The following is a 15,144-nucleotide window of genomic DNA, read 5'->3' as shown; positions in this document are numbered from 1 at the left end:
TAGAACTAAAAAAGCAGGTTTGGAACGGGAAGATGACGTAATCTGTTGCCAAATCCTTGACGCGAGGGTCGCGACTGTATTTTAAAGAGGTGACCAAGGTTACTCAATCGTCACCAAGGGGTGGACTACCACTCCAATGAATTCGACTTCAGGAAAATATGTTGAAGTAGAAAAGCGACCACGCGACTTCATTAAATATTGCTAAAAGTGAAGTCAAAATCAGTTTTGAGCCAGGTAGGAGTCGAACCTACAATCTTCTGATTCATAGTCAGACGTGTTATCCATTGCGCCACTGGCCCATGTGACTACTAGCTATCACTCCTACTGATATGTTTTAGTGCTGCAATAATGAGTGATCAACGTAAGGGGTCTCCGGTTGTCGCAGACGTGCACGTTCCTGAGCCACGCGCACAAAGGCCTCTGACAAGTACTCGGAATTGCAGCTGAACACAAATGAATGCACCAACTTTTCTGAACCCTGCTGGACCTACTGCGACCTCTTTCTGTACCCTGCTGGACCTCCTATGACCTCTTTCTGAACCCTGCTGAACCTCCTCTGACCTCTTTCTGAACCCTGCTTGACCTCCTACGACATCTTTCTGAACCCTGCTGGACTTCACATGACCGTGCCTTTTCACTGACGGTCTGCCAGTCTTCGTTGGTCGACGTTGCAGATCCAAGTGTACTTCAGGAAGCATGGGCGAGCTTTCGCAGGCAGCCGGAACAAATGACAAATTCCTCTTCCAACCATATTTGAACGTTGGGCCTGGCCAGCAGGTTCGTGAAAGACTTGAGCCCAGCTTGACCCTCGTTCCGATGGCGGTGATACCTTGGGTTTCTCTGTTCCTCAAGGAAGTAGAACTAAAAAAGCAGGTTTGGAACGGGAAGATGACGTAATCTGTTGCCAAATCCTTGACGCGAGGGTCGCGACTGTATTTTAAAGAGGTGACCAAGGTTACTCAATCGTCACCAAGGGGTGGACTACCACTCCAATGAATTCGACTTCAGGAAAATATGTTGAAGAAGCAAAGCGACCACGCGACTTCATTAAATATTGCTAAAAGTGAAGTCAAAATCAGTTTTGAGCCAGGTAGGAGTCGAACCTACAATCTTCGGATTCGTAGTCAGACGCGTTATCCATTGCGCCACTGGCCCATGTGACTACTAGCTATCACTCCTACTGATATGTTTTAGTGCTGCAATAATGAGTGATCAACGTAAGGGGTCTCCGGTTGTCGCAGACGTGCACGTTCCTGAGCCACGCGCACAAAGGCCTCTGACAAGTCCTCGGAATTGCAGCTGAACACAAATGAATGCACCAACTTTTCTGAACCCTGCTGGACTTCACATGACATATATCTGAACCCTGCTGGACTTCACATGACTCCTTTCTGAACCCTGCTGGACTTCACATGACCTCTATCTGAACCCTGCTGGACTTCACATGACCTCTTTCTGAACCCTGCTGGACCTACTGCGACCTCTTTCTGTACCCTGCTGGACCTCCTATGACCTCTTTCTGAACCCTGCTGAACCTCCTCTGACCTCTTTCTGAACCCTGATTGACCTCCTACGACATCTTTCTGAACCCTGCTGGACTTCACATGACCTCTATCTGAACCCTGCTGGACTTCACATGACCTCTATCTGAACCCTGCTGGACTTCACATGACCTCTTTCTGAACCCTGCTGGACCTACTGCGACCTCTTTCTGTACCCTGCTGGACCTCCTATGACCTCTTTCTGAACCCTGCTGAACCTCCTCTGACCTCTTTCTGAACCCTGCTTGACCTCCTACGACATCTTTCTGAACCCTGCTGGACTTCACATGACCGTGCCTTTTCACTGACGGTCTGCCAGTCTTCGTTGGTCGACGTTGCAGATCCCAGTGTACTTCAGAAAGCATGGGCGAGCTTTCGCAGGCAGCCGGAACAAATGACAAATTCCTCCTCCAACCATATTTGAACGTTGGGCCTGGCCAGCAGGTTCGTGAAAGACTTGAGCCCAGCTTGACCCTCGTTCCGATGGCGGTGATACCTTGGGTTTCTCTGTTCCTCAAGGAAGTAGAACTAAAAAAGCAGGTTTGGAACGGGAAGATGACGTAATCTGTTGCCAAATCCTTGACGCGAGGGTCGCGACTGTATTTTAAAGCCGTGACCAAGGTTACTCAATCGTCACCAAGGGGTGGACTACCACTCCAATGAATTCGACTTCAGGAAAATATGTTGAAGAAGCAAAGCGACCACGCGACTTCATTAAATATTGCTAAAAGTGAAGTCAAAATCAGTTTTGAGCCAGGTAGGAGTCGAACCTACAATCTTCTGATTCGTAGTCAGACGCGTTATGCATTGCGCCACTGGCCCCTGTGACTACTAGCTATCACTCCTACTGATATGTTTTAGTGCTGCAATAATGAGTGATCAACGTAAGGGGTCTCCGGTTGTCGCAGACGTGCACGTTCCTGAGCCACGCGCACAAAGGCCTCTGACAAGTTCTCGGAATTGCAGCTGAACACAAATGAATGCACCAACTTTTCTGAACCCTGCTGGACTTCACATGACCTCTTTCTGAACCATGCTGAACTTCACATGACCTCTATCTGAACCCTGCTGGACTTCACATGACCTCTATCTGAACCCTGCTGGACTTCACATGACCTCTATCTGAACCCTGCTGGACTTCACATGACCTCTTTCTGAACCCTGCTGGACCTACTGCGACCTCTTTCTGTACCCTGCTGGACCTCCTATGACCTCTTTCTGAACCCTGCTGAACCTCCTCTGACCTCTTTCTGAACCCTGCTTGACCTCCTACGACATCTTTCTGAACCCTGCTGGACTTCACATGACCTCTATCTGAACCCTGCTGGACTTCACATGACCTCTATCTGAACCCTGCTGGACTTCACATGACAGTGCCTTTTCACTGACGGTCTGCCAGTCTTCGTTGGTCGACGTTGCAGATCCCAGTGTACTTCAGGAAGCATGGGCGAGCTTTCGCAGGCAGCCGGAACAAATGACAAATTCCTCCTCCAACCATATTTGAACGTTGGGCCTGGCCAGCAGGTTCGTGAAAGACTTGAGCCCAGCTTGACCCTCGTTCCGATGGCGGTGATACCTTGGGTTTCTCTGTTCCACAAGGAAGTAGAACTAAAAAAGCAGGTTTGGAACGGGAAGATGACGTAATCTGTTGCCAAATCCTTGACGCGAGGGTCGCGACTGTATTTTAAAGAGGTGACCAAGGTTACTCAATCGTCACCAAGGGGTGGACTACCACTCCAATGAATTCGACTTCAGGAAAATATGTTGAAGAAGCAAAGCGACCACGCGACTTCATTAAATATTGCTAAAAGTGAAGTCAAAATCAGTTTTGAGCCAGGTAGGAGTCGAACCTACAATCTTCTGATTCGTAGTCAGATGCGTTATCCATTGCGCCACTGGCCCATGTGACTACTAGCTATCACTCCTACTGATATGTTTTAGTGCTGCAATAATGAGTGATCAACGTAAGGGGTCTCCGGTTGTCGCAGACGTGCACGTTCCTGAGCCACGCGCACAAAGGCCTCTGACAAGTCCTCGGAATTGCAGCTGAACACAAATGAATGCACCAACTTTTTTGAACCCTGCTGGACTTCACATGACATATATCTGAACCCTGCTGGACTTCACATGACTCCTTTCTGAACCCTGCTGGACTTCACATGACCTCTATCTGAACCCTGCTGGACTTCACATGACCTCTTTCTGAACCCTGCTGGACCTACTGCGACCTCTTTCTGTACCCTGCTGGACCTCCTATGACCTCTTTCTGAACCCTGCTGAACCTCCTCTGACCTCTTTCTGAACCCTGATTGACCTCCTACGACATCTTTCTGAACCCTGCTGGACTTCACATGACCTCTATCTGAACCCTGCTGGACTTCACATGACCTCTATCTGAACCCTGCTGGACTTCACATGACCTCTTTCTGAACCCTGCTGGACCTACTGCGACCTCTTTCTGTACCCTGCTGGACCTCCTATGACCTCTTTCTGAACCCTGCTGAACCTCCTCTGACCTCTTTCTGAACCCTGCTTGACCTCCTACGACATCTTTCTGAACCCTGCTAGACTTCACATGACCGTGCCTTTTCACTGACGGTCTGCCAGTCTTCGTTGGTCGACGTTGCAGATCCCAGTGTACTTCAGAAAGCATGGGCGAGCTTTCGCAGGCAGCCGGAACAAATGACAAATTCCTCCTCCAACCATATTTGAACGTTGGGCCTGGCCAGCAGGTTCGTGAAAGACTTGAGCCCAGCTTGACCCTCGTTCCGATGGCGGTGATACCTTGGGTTTCTCTGTTCCTCAAGGAAGTAGAACTAAAAAAGCAGGTTTGGAACGGGAAGATGACGTAATCTGTTGCCAAATCCTTGACGCGAGGGTCGCGACTGTATTTTAAAGACGTGACCAAGGTTACTCAATCGTCACCAAGGGGTGGACTACCACTCCAATGAATTCGACTTCAGGAAAATATGTTGAAGAAGCAAAGCGACCACGCGACTTCATTAAATATTGCTAAAAGTGAAGTCAAAATCAGTTTTGAGCCAGGTAGGAGTCGAACCTACAATCTTCTGATTCGTAGTCAGACGCGTTATGCATTGCGCCACTGGCCCCTGTGACTACTAGCTATCACTCCTACTGATATGTTTTAGTGCTGCAATAATGAGTGATCAACGTAAGGGGTCTCCGGTTGTCGCAGACGTGCACGTTCCTGAGCCACGTGCAAAAAGGCCTCTGACAAGTACTCGGAATTGCAGCTGAACACAAATGAATGCACCAACTTTTCTGAACCCTGCTGGACTTCACATGACCTCTTTCTGAACCCTGCTGAACTTCACATGACCTCTATCTGAACCCTGCTGGACTTCACATGACCTCTATCTGAACCCTGCTGGACTTCACATGACCTCTATCTGAACCCTGCTGGACTTCACATGACCTCTTTCTGAACCCTGCTGGACCTACTGCGACCTCTTTCTGTACCCTGCTGGACCTCCTATGACCTCTTTCTGAACCCTGCTGAACCTCCTCTGACCTCTTTCTGAACCCTGCTTGACCTCCTACGACATCTTTCTGAACCCTGCTGGACTTCACATGACCTCTATCTGAACCCTGCTGGACTTCACATGACCTCTATCTGAACCCTGCTGGACTTCACATGACAGTGCCTTTTCACTGACGGTCTGCCAGTCTTCGTTGGTCGACGTTGCAGATCCCAGTGTACTTCAGGAAGCATGGGCGAGCTTTCGCAGGCAGCCGGAACAAATGACAAATTCCTCCTCCAACCATATTTGAACGTTGGGCCTGGCCAGCAGGTTCGTGAAAGACTTGAGCCCAGCTTGACCCTCGTTCCGATGGCGGTGAAACCTTGGGTTTCTCTGTTCCTCAAGGATGTAGAACTAAAAAAGCAGGTTTGGAACGGGAAGATGACGTAATCTGTTGCCAAATCCTTGACGCGAGGGTCGCGACTGTATTTTAAAGAGGTGACCAAGGTTACTCAATCGTCACCAAGGGGTGGACTACCACTCCAATGAATTCGACTTCAGGAAAATATGTTGAAGTAGCAAAGCGACCACGCGACTTCATTAAATATTGCTAAAAGTGAAGTCAAAATCAGTTTTGAGCCAGGTAGGAGTCGAACCTACAATCTTCTGATTCATAGTCAGACGTGTTATCCATTGCGCCACTGGCCCATGTGACTACTAGCTATCACTCCTACTGATATGTTTTAGTGCTGCAATAATGAGTGATCAACGTAAGGGGTCTCCGGTTGTCGCAGACGTGCACGTTCCTGAGCCACGCGCACAAAGGCCTCTGACAAGTACTCGGAATTGCAGCTGAACACAAATGAATGCACCAACTTTTCTGAACCCTGCTGGACCTACTGCGACCTCTTTCTGTACCCTGCTGGACCTCCTATGACCTCTTTCTGAACCCTGCTGAACCTCCTCTGACCTCTTTCTGAACCCTGCTTGACCTCCTACGACATCTTTCTGAACCATGCTGGACTTCACATGACCTCTATCTGAACCCTGCTGGACTTCACATGACCTCTATCTGAACCCTGCTGGACTTCACATGACCTCTTTCTGAACCCTGCTGGACCTACTGCGACCTCTTTCTGTACCCTGCTGGACCTCCTATGACCTCTTTCTGAACCCTGCTGAACCTCCTCTGACCTCTTTCTGAACCCTGCTTGACCTCCTACGACATCTTTCTGAACCCTGCTGGACTTCACATGACCGTGCCTTTTCACTGACGGTCTGCCAGTCTTCGTTGGTCGACGTTGCAGATCCCAGTGTACTTCAGGAAGCATGGGCGAGCTTTCGCAGGCAGCCGGAACAAATGACAAATTCCGCTTCCAACCATATTTGAACGTTGGGCCTGGCCAGCAGGTTCGTGAAAGACTTGAGCCCAGCTTGACCCTCGTTCCGATGGCGGTGATACCTTGGGTTTCTCTGTTCCTCAAGGAAGTAGAACTAAAAAAGCAGGTTTGGAACGGGAAGATGACGTAATCTGTTGCCAAATCCTTGACGCGAGGGTCGCGACTGTATTTTAAAGAGGTGACCAAGGTTACTCAATCGTCACCAAGGGGTGGACTACCACTCCAATGAATTCGACTTCAGGAAAATATGTTGAAGAAGCAAAGCGACCACGCTACTTCATTAAATATTGCTAAAAGTGAAGTCAAAATCAGTTTTGAGCCAGGTAGGAGTCGAACCTACAATCTTCTGATTCGTAGTCGGACGCGTTATCCATTGCGCCACTGGCCCCTGTGACTACTAGCTATCACTCCTACTGATATGTTTTAGTGCTGCAATAATGAGTGATCAACGTAAGGGGTCTCCGGTTGTCGCAGACGTGCACGTTCCTGAGCCACGTGCACAAAGGCCTCTGACAAGTACTCGGAATTGCAGCTGAACACAAATGAATGCACCAACTTTTCTGAACCCTGCTAGACTTCACATGACCTCTTTCTGAACCCTGTTGAACTTCACATGACCTCTATCTGAACCCTGCTGGACTTCACATGACCTCTATCTGAACCCTGCTGGACTTCACATGACCTCTATCTGAACCCTGCTGGACTTCACATGACCTCTTTCTGAACCCTGCTGGACCTCCTATGACCTCTTTCTGAACCCTGCTGAACCTCCTCTGACCTCTTTCTGAACCCTGCTTGACCTCCTACGACATCTTTCTGAACCCTGCTGGACTTCACATGACCTCTATCTGAACCCTGCTGGACTTCACATGACCTCTATCTGAACCCTGCTGGACTTCACATGACAGTGCCTTTTCACTGACGGTCTGCCAGTCTTCGTTGGTCGACGTTGCAGATCCCAGTGTACTTCAGGAAGCATGGGCGAGCTTTCGCAGGCAGCCGGAACAAATGACAAATTCCTCCTCCAACCATATTTGAACGTTGGGCCTGGCCAGCAGGTTCGTGAAAGACTTGAGCCCAGCTTGACCCTCGTTCCGATGGCGGTGATACCTTGGGTTTCTCTGTTCCACAAGGAAGTAGAACTAAAAAAGCAGGTTTGGAACGGGAAGATGACGTAATCTGTTGCCAAATCCTTGACGCGAGGGTCGCGACTGTATTTTAAAGAGGTGACCAAGGTTACTCAATCGTCACCAAGGGGTGGACTACCACTCCAATGAATTCGACTTCAGGAAAATATGTTGAAGAAGCAAAGCGACCACGCGACTTCATTAAATATTGCTAAAAGTGAAGTCAAAATCAGTTTTGAGCCAGGTAGGAGTTGAACCTACAATCTTCTGATTCGTAGTCAGACGCGTTATCCATTGCGCCACTGGCCCATGTGACTACTAGCTATCACTCCTACTGATATGTTTTAGTGCTGCAATAATGAGTGATCAACGTAAGGGGTCTCCGGTTGTCGCAGACGTGCACGTTCCTGAGCCACGCGCACAAAGGCCTCTGACAAGTCCTCGGAATTGCAGCTGAACACAAATGAATGCACCAACTTTTCTGAACCCTGCTGGACTTCACATGACATATATCTGAACCCTGCTGGACTTCACATGACTCCTTTCTGAACCCTGCTGGACTTCACATGACCTCTATCTGAACCCTGCTGGACTTCACATGACCTCTTTCTGAACCCTGCTGGACCTACTGCGACCTCTTTCTGTACCCTGCTGGACCTCCTATGACCTCTTTCTGAACCCTGCTGAACCTCCTCTGACCTCTTTCTGAACCCTGATTGACCTCCTACGACATCTTTCTGAACCCGGCTGGACTTCACATGACCTCTATCTGAACCCTGCTGGACTTCACATGACCTCTATCTGAACCCTGCTGGACTTCACATGACCTCTTTCTGAACCCTGCTGGACCTACTGCGACCTCTTTCTGTACCCTGCTGGACCTCCTATGACCTCTTTCTGAACCCTGCTGAACCTCCTCTGACCTCTTTCTGAACCCTGCTTGACCTCCTACGACATCTTTCTGAACCCTGCTGAACTTCACATGACCGTGCCTTTTCACTGACGGTCTGCCAGTCTTCGTTGGTCGACGTTGCAGATCCCAGTGTACTTCAGGAAGCATGGGCGAGCTTTCGCAGGCAGCCGGAACAAATGACAAATTCCTCCTCCAACCATATTTGAACGTTGGGCCTGGCCAGCAGGTTCGTGAAAGACTTGAGCCCAGCTTGACCCTCGTTCCGATGGCGGTGATACCTTGGGTTTCTCTGTTCCTCAAGGAAATGGAACTAAAAAAGCAGGTTTGGAACGGGAAGATGACGTAATCTGTTGCCAAATCCTTGACGCGAGGGTCGCGACTGTATTTTAAAGACGTGACCAAGGTTACTCAATCGTCACCAAGGGGTGGACTACCACTCCAATGAATTCGACTTCAGGAAAATATGTTGAAGAAGCAAAGCGACCACGCGACTTCATTAAATATTGCTAAAAGTGAAGTCAAAATCAGTCTTGAGCCAGGTAGGAGTCGAACCTACAATCTTCTGATTCATAGTCAGACGCGTTATCCATTGCGCCACTGGCCCCTGTGACTACTAGCTATCACTCCTACTGATATGTTTTAGTGCTGCAATAATGAGTGATCAACGTAAGGGGTCTCCGGTTGTCGCAGACGTGCACGTTCCTGAGCCACGCGCACAAAGGCCTCTGACAAGTACTCGGAATTGCAGCTGAACACAAATGGATGCACCAACTTTTCTGAACCCTGCTGGACTTCACATGACCTCTTTCTGAACCCTGCTGAACTTCACATGACCTCTATCTGAACCCTGCTGGACTTCACATGACCTCTATCTGAACCCTGCTGGACTTCACATGACCTCTATCTGAACCCTGCTGGACTTCACATGACCTCTTTCTGAACCCTGCTGGACCTACTGCGACCTCTTTCTGTACCCTGCTGGACCTCCTATGACCTCTTTCTGAACCCTGCTGAACCTCCTCTGACCTCTTTCTGAACCCTGCTTGACCTCCTACGACATCTTTCTGAACCCTGCTGGACTTCACATGACCTCTATCTGAACCCTGCTGGACTTCACATGACCTCTATCTGAACCCTGCTGGACTTCACATGACCTCTTTCTGAACCCTGCTGGACCTACTGCGACCTCTATCTGAACCCTGCTGGACCTCCTATGACCTCTTTCTGAACCCTGCTGAACCTCCTCTGACCTCTTTCTGAACCCTGCTTGACCTCCTACGACATCTTTCTGAACCCTGCTGGACTTCACATGACCGTGCCTTTTCACTGACGGTCTGCCAGTCTTCGTTGGTCGACGTTGCAGATCCCAGTGTACTTCAGGAAGCATGGGCGAGCTTTCGCAGGCAGCCGGAACAAATGACAAATTCCTCTTCCAACCATATTTGAACGTTGGGCCTGGCCAGCAGGTTCGTGAAAGACTTGAGCCCAGCTTGACCCTCGTTCCGATGGCGGTGATACCTTGGGTTTCTCTGTTCCTCAAGGAAGTAGAACTAAAAAAGCAGGTTTGGAACGGGAAGATGACGTAATCTGTTGCCAAATCCTTGACGCGAGGGTCGCGACTGTATTTTAAAGAGGTGACCAAGGTTACTCAATCGTCACCAAGGGGTGGACTACCACTCCAATGAATTCGACTTCAGGAAAATATGTTGAAGAAGCAAAGCGACCACGCTACTTCATTAAATATTGCTAAAAGTGAAGTCAAAATCAGTTTTGAGCCAGGTAGGAGTCGAACCTACAATCTTCTGATTCGTAGTCAGACGCGTTATCCATTGCGCCACTGGCCCCTGTGACTACTAGCTATCACTCCTACTGATATGTTTTAGTGCTGCAATAATGAGTGATCAACGTAAGGGGTCTCCGGTTGTCGCAGACGTGCACGTTCCTGAGCCACGTGCACAAAGGCCTCTGACAAGTACTCGGAATTGCAGCTGAACACAAATGAATGCACCAACTTTTCTGAACCCTGCTGGACTTCACATGACCTCTTTCTGAACCCTGCTGAACTTCACATGACCTCTATCTGAACCCTGCTGGACTTCACATGACCTCTATCTGAACCCTGCTGGACTTCACATGACCTCTATCTGAACCCTGCTGGACTTCACATGACCTCTTTCTGAACCCTGCTGGACCTCCTATGACCTCTTTCTGAACCCTGCTGAACCTCCTCTGACCTCTTTCTGAACCCTGCTTGACCTCCTACGACATCTTTCTGAACCCTGCTGGACTTCACATGACCTCTATCTGAACCCTGCTGGACTTCACATGACCTCTATCTGAACCCTGCTGGACTTCACATGACAGTGCCTTTTCACTGACGGTCTGCCAGTCTTCGTTGGTCGACGTTGCAGATCCCAGTGTACTTCAGGAAGCATGGGCGAGCTTTCGCAGGCAGCCGGAACAAATGACAAATTCCTCCTCCAACCATATTTGAACGTTGGGCCTGGCCAGCAGGTTCGTGAAAGACTTGAGCCCAGCTTGACCCTCGTTCCGATGGCGGTGATACCTTAGGTTTCTCTGTTCCACAAGGAAGTAGAACTAAAAAAGCAGGTTTGGAACGGGAAGATGACGTAATCTGTTGCCAAATCCTTGACGCGAGGGTCGCGACTGTATTTTAAAGAGGTGACCAAGGTTACTCAATCGTCACCAAGGGGTGGACTACCACTCCAATGAATTCGACTTCAGGAAAATATGTTGAAGAAGCAAAGCGACCACGCGACTTCATTAAATATTGCTAAAAGTGAAGTCAAAATCAGTTTTGAGCCAGGTAGGAGTCGAACCTACAATCTTCTGATTCGTAGTCAGACGCGTTATCCATTGCGCCACTGGCCCATGTGACTACTAGCTATCACTCCTACTGATATGTTTTAGTGCTGCAATAATGAGTGATCAACGTAAGGGGTCTCCGGTTGTCGCAGACGTGCACGTTCCTGAGCCACGCGCACAAAGGCCTCTGACAAGTCCTCGGAATTGCAGCTGAACACAAATGAATGCACCAACTTTTCTGAACCCTGCTGGACTTCACATGACATATATCTGAACCCTGCTGGACTTCACATGACTCCTTTCTGAACCCTGCTGGACTTCACATGACCTCTATCTGAACCCTGCTGGACTTCACATGACCTCTTTCTGAACCCTGCTGGACCTACTGCGACCTCTTTCTGTACCCTGCTGGACCTCCTATGACCTCTTTCTGAACCCTGCTGAACCTCCTCTGACCTCTTTCTGAACCCTGATTGACCTCCTACGACATCTTTCTGAACCCTGCTGGACTTCACATGACCTCTATCTGAACCCTGCTGGACTTCACATGACCTCTATCTGAACCCTGCTGGACTTCACATGACCTCTTTCTGAACCCTGCTGGACCTACTGCGACCTCTTTCTGTACCCTGCTGGACCTCCTATGACCTCTTTCTGAACCCTGCTGAACCTCCTCTGACCTCTTTCTGAACCCTGCTTGACCTCCTACGACATCTTTCTGAACCCTGCTGGACTTCACATGACCGTGCCTTTTCACTGACGGTCTGCCAGTCTTCGTTGGTCGACGTTGCAGATCCCAGTGTACTTCAGGAAGCATGGGCGAGCTTTCGCAGACAGCCGGAACAAATGACAAATTCCTCCTCCAACCATATTTGAACGTTGGGCCTGGCCAGCAGGTTCGTGAAAGACTTGAGCCCAGCTTGACCCTCGTTCCGATGGCGGTGATACCTTGGGTTTCTCTGTTCCTCAAGGAAGTAGAACTAAAAAAGCAGGTTTGGAACGGGAAGATGACGTAATCTGTTGCCAAATCCTTGACGCGAGGGTCGCGACTGTATTTTAAAGAGGTGACCAAGGTTACTCAATCGTCACCAAGGGGTGGACTACCACTCCAATGAATTCGACTTCAGGAAAATATGTTGAAGAAGCAAAGCGACCACGCGACTTCATTAAATATTGCTAAAAGTGAAGTCAAAATCAGTTTTGAGCCAGGTAGGAGTCGAACCTACAATCTTCTGATTCGTAGTCAGACACGTTATCCATTGCGCCACTGGCCCATGTGACTACTAGCTATCACTCCTACTGATATGTTTTAGTGCTGCAATAATGAGTGATCAACGTAAGGGGTCTCCGGTTGTCGCAGACGTGCACGTTCCTGAGCCACGCGCACAAAGGCCTCTAACAAGTACTCGGAATTGCAGCTGAACACAAATGAATGCACCAACTTTTCTGAACCCTGCTGGACTTCACATGACATATATCTGAACCCTGCTGGACTTCACATGACTCCTTTCTGAACCCTGCTGGACTTCACATGACCTCTATCTGAACCCTGCTGGACTTCACATGACCTCTTTCTGAACCCTGCTGGACCTACTGCGACCTCTTTCTGTACCCTGCTGGACCTCCTATGACCTCTTTCTGAACCCTGCTGAACCTCCTCTGACCTCTTTCTGAACCATGATTGACCTCCTACGACATCTTTCTGAACCCTGCTGGACTTCACATGACCTCTATCTGAACCCTGCTGAACTTCACATGACCTCTATCTGAACCCTGCTGGACTTCACATGACCTCTATCTGAACCCTGCTGGACTTCACATGACCTCTATCTGAACCCTGCTGGACTTCACATGACCTCTTTCTGAACCCTGCTGGACCTACTGCGACCTCTTTCTGTACCCTGCTGGACCTCCTATGACCTCTTTCTGAACCCTGCTGAACCTCCTCTGACCTCTTTCTGAACCCTGCTTGACCTCCTACGACATCTTTCTGAACCCTGCTGGACTTCACATGACCTCTATCTGAACCCTGCTGGACTTCACATGACCTCTATCTGAACCCTGCTGGACTTCACATGACAGTGCCTTTTCACTGACGGTCTGCCAGTCTTCGTTGGTCGACGTTGCAGATCCCAGTGTACTTCAGGAAGCATGGGCGAGCTTTCGCAGGCAGCCGGAACAAATGACAAATTCCTCCTCCAACCATATTTGAACGTTGGGCCTGGCCAGCAGGTTCGTGAAAGACTTGAGCCCAGCTTGACCCTCGTTCCGATGGCGGTGATACCTTGGGTTTCTCTGTTCCACAAGGAAGTATGACTAAAAAAGCAGGTTTGGAACGGGAAGATGACGTAATCTGTTGCCAAATTCTTGACGCGAGGGTCGCGACTGTATTTTAAAGAGGTGACCAAGGTTACTCAATCGTCACCAAGGGGTGGACTACCACTCCAATGAATTCGACTTCAGGAAAATATGTTGAAGAAGCAAAGCGACCACGCGACTTCATTAAATATTGCTAAAAGTGAAGTCAAAATCAGTTTTGAGCCAGGTAGGAGTCGAACCTACAATCTTTCTGATTCGTAGTCAGACGCGTTATCCATTGCGCCACTGGCCCATGTGACTACTAGCTATCACTCCTACTGATATGTTTTAGTGCTGCAATAATGAGTGATCAACGTAAGGGGTCTCCGGTTGTCGCAGACGTGCACGTTCCTGAGCCACGCGCACAAAGGCCTCTGACAAGGCCTCGGAATTGCAGCTGAACACAAATGAATGCACCAACTTTTCTGAACCCTGCTGGACTTCACATGACATATATCTGAACCCTGCTGGACTTCACATGACTCCTTTCTGACCCCTGCTGGACTTCACATGACCTCTATCTGAACCCTGCTGGACTTCACATGACCTCTTTCTGAACCCTGCTGGACCTACTGCGACCTCTTTCTGTACCCTGCTGGACCTCCTATGACCTCTTTCTGAACCCTGCTGAACCTCCTCTGACCTCTTTCTGAACCCTGATTGACCTCCTACGACATCTTTCTGAACCCTGCTGGACTTCACATGACCTCTATCTGAACCCTGCTGGACTTCACATGACCTCTATCTGAACCCTGCTGGACTTCACATGACCTCTTTCTCAACCCTGCTGGACCTACTGCGACCTCTTTCTGTACCCTGCTGGACCTCCTATGACCTCTTTCTGAACCCTGCTGAACCTCCTCTGACCTCTTTCTGAACCCTGCTTGACCTCCTACGACATCTTTCTGAACCCTGCTGGACTTCACATGACCGTGCCTTTTCACTGACGGTCTGCCAGTCTTCGTTGGTCGACGTTGCAGATCCCAGTATACTTCAGGAAGCATGGGCGAGCTTTCGCAGGCAGCCGGAACAAATGACAAATTCCTCCTCCAACCATATTTGAACGTTGGGCCTGGCCAGCAGGTTCGTGAAAGACTTGAGCCCAGCTTGACCCTCGTTCCGATGGCGGTGATACCTTGGGTTTCTCTGTTCCTCAAGGAAGTAGAACTAAAAAAGCAGGTTTGGAACGGGAAGATGACGTAATCTGTTGCCAAATCCTTGACGCGAGGGTCGCGACTGTATTTTAAAGAGGTGACCAAGGTTACTCAATCGTCACCAAGGGGTGGACTACCACTCCAATGAATTCGACTTCAGGAAAATATGTTGAAGAAGCAAAGCGACCACGCGACTTCATTAAATATTGCTAAAAGTGAAGTCAAAATCAGTTTTGAGCCAGGTAGGAGTCGAACCTACAATCTTCTGATTCGTAGTCAGACACGTTATCCATTGCGCCACTGGCCCATGTGACTACTAGCTATCACTCCTACTGATATGTTT

At 49.2% G+C, this 15,144-nt stretch overlaps 3 non-coding genes across 3 annotated transcripts; all 3 read right to left on the bottom strand.

The window, feature by feature from the left end:
• Positions 1–226: 226 nt before the first annotated feature.
• TRNAH-AUG (transfer RNA histidin (anticodon AUG)) lies at positions 227–299 on the bottom strand. Its single transcript has one exon. It is a non-coding gene; the product is annotated as a tRNA-His (tRNA).
• Positions 300–5,658: 5,359 nt separating this feature from the next.
• On the bottom strand, positions 5,659–5,731 carry TRNAH-AUG (transfer RNA histidin (anticodon AUG)). The gene has a single exon. It is a non-coding gene; the product is annotated as a tRNA-His (tRNA).
• Positions 5,732–8,994: 3,263 nt separating this feature from the next.
• On the bottom strand, positions 8,995–9,067 carry TRNAH-AUG (transfer RNA histidin (anticodon AUG)). Its single transcript has one exon. It is a non-coding gene; the product is annotated as a tRNA-His (tRNA).
• Between the last annotated feature and the right edge of the window lie 6,077 nt (positions 9,068–15,144).

Source organism: Myxine glutinosa, chromosome 9 (assembly GCF_964187855.1).
Source record: "Myxine glutinosa chromosome 9, kmMyxGlut1.1, whole genome shotgun sequence".
Lineage (NCBI taxonomy): Eukaryota > Metazoa > Chordata > Myxini > Myxiniformes > Myxinidae > Myxine > Myxine glutinosa.
The sequence above is the reverse complement of the archived record's forward strand: the minus strand, read 5'-3'. Positions and strand labels throughout refer to the sequence as shown.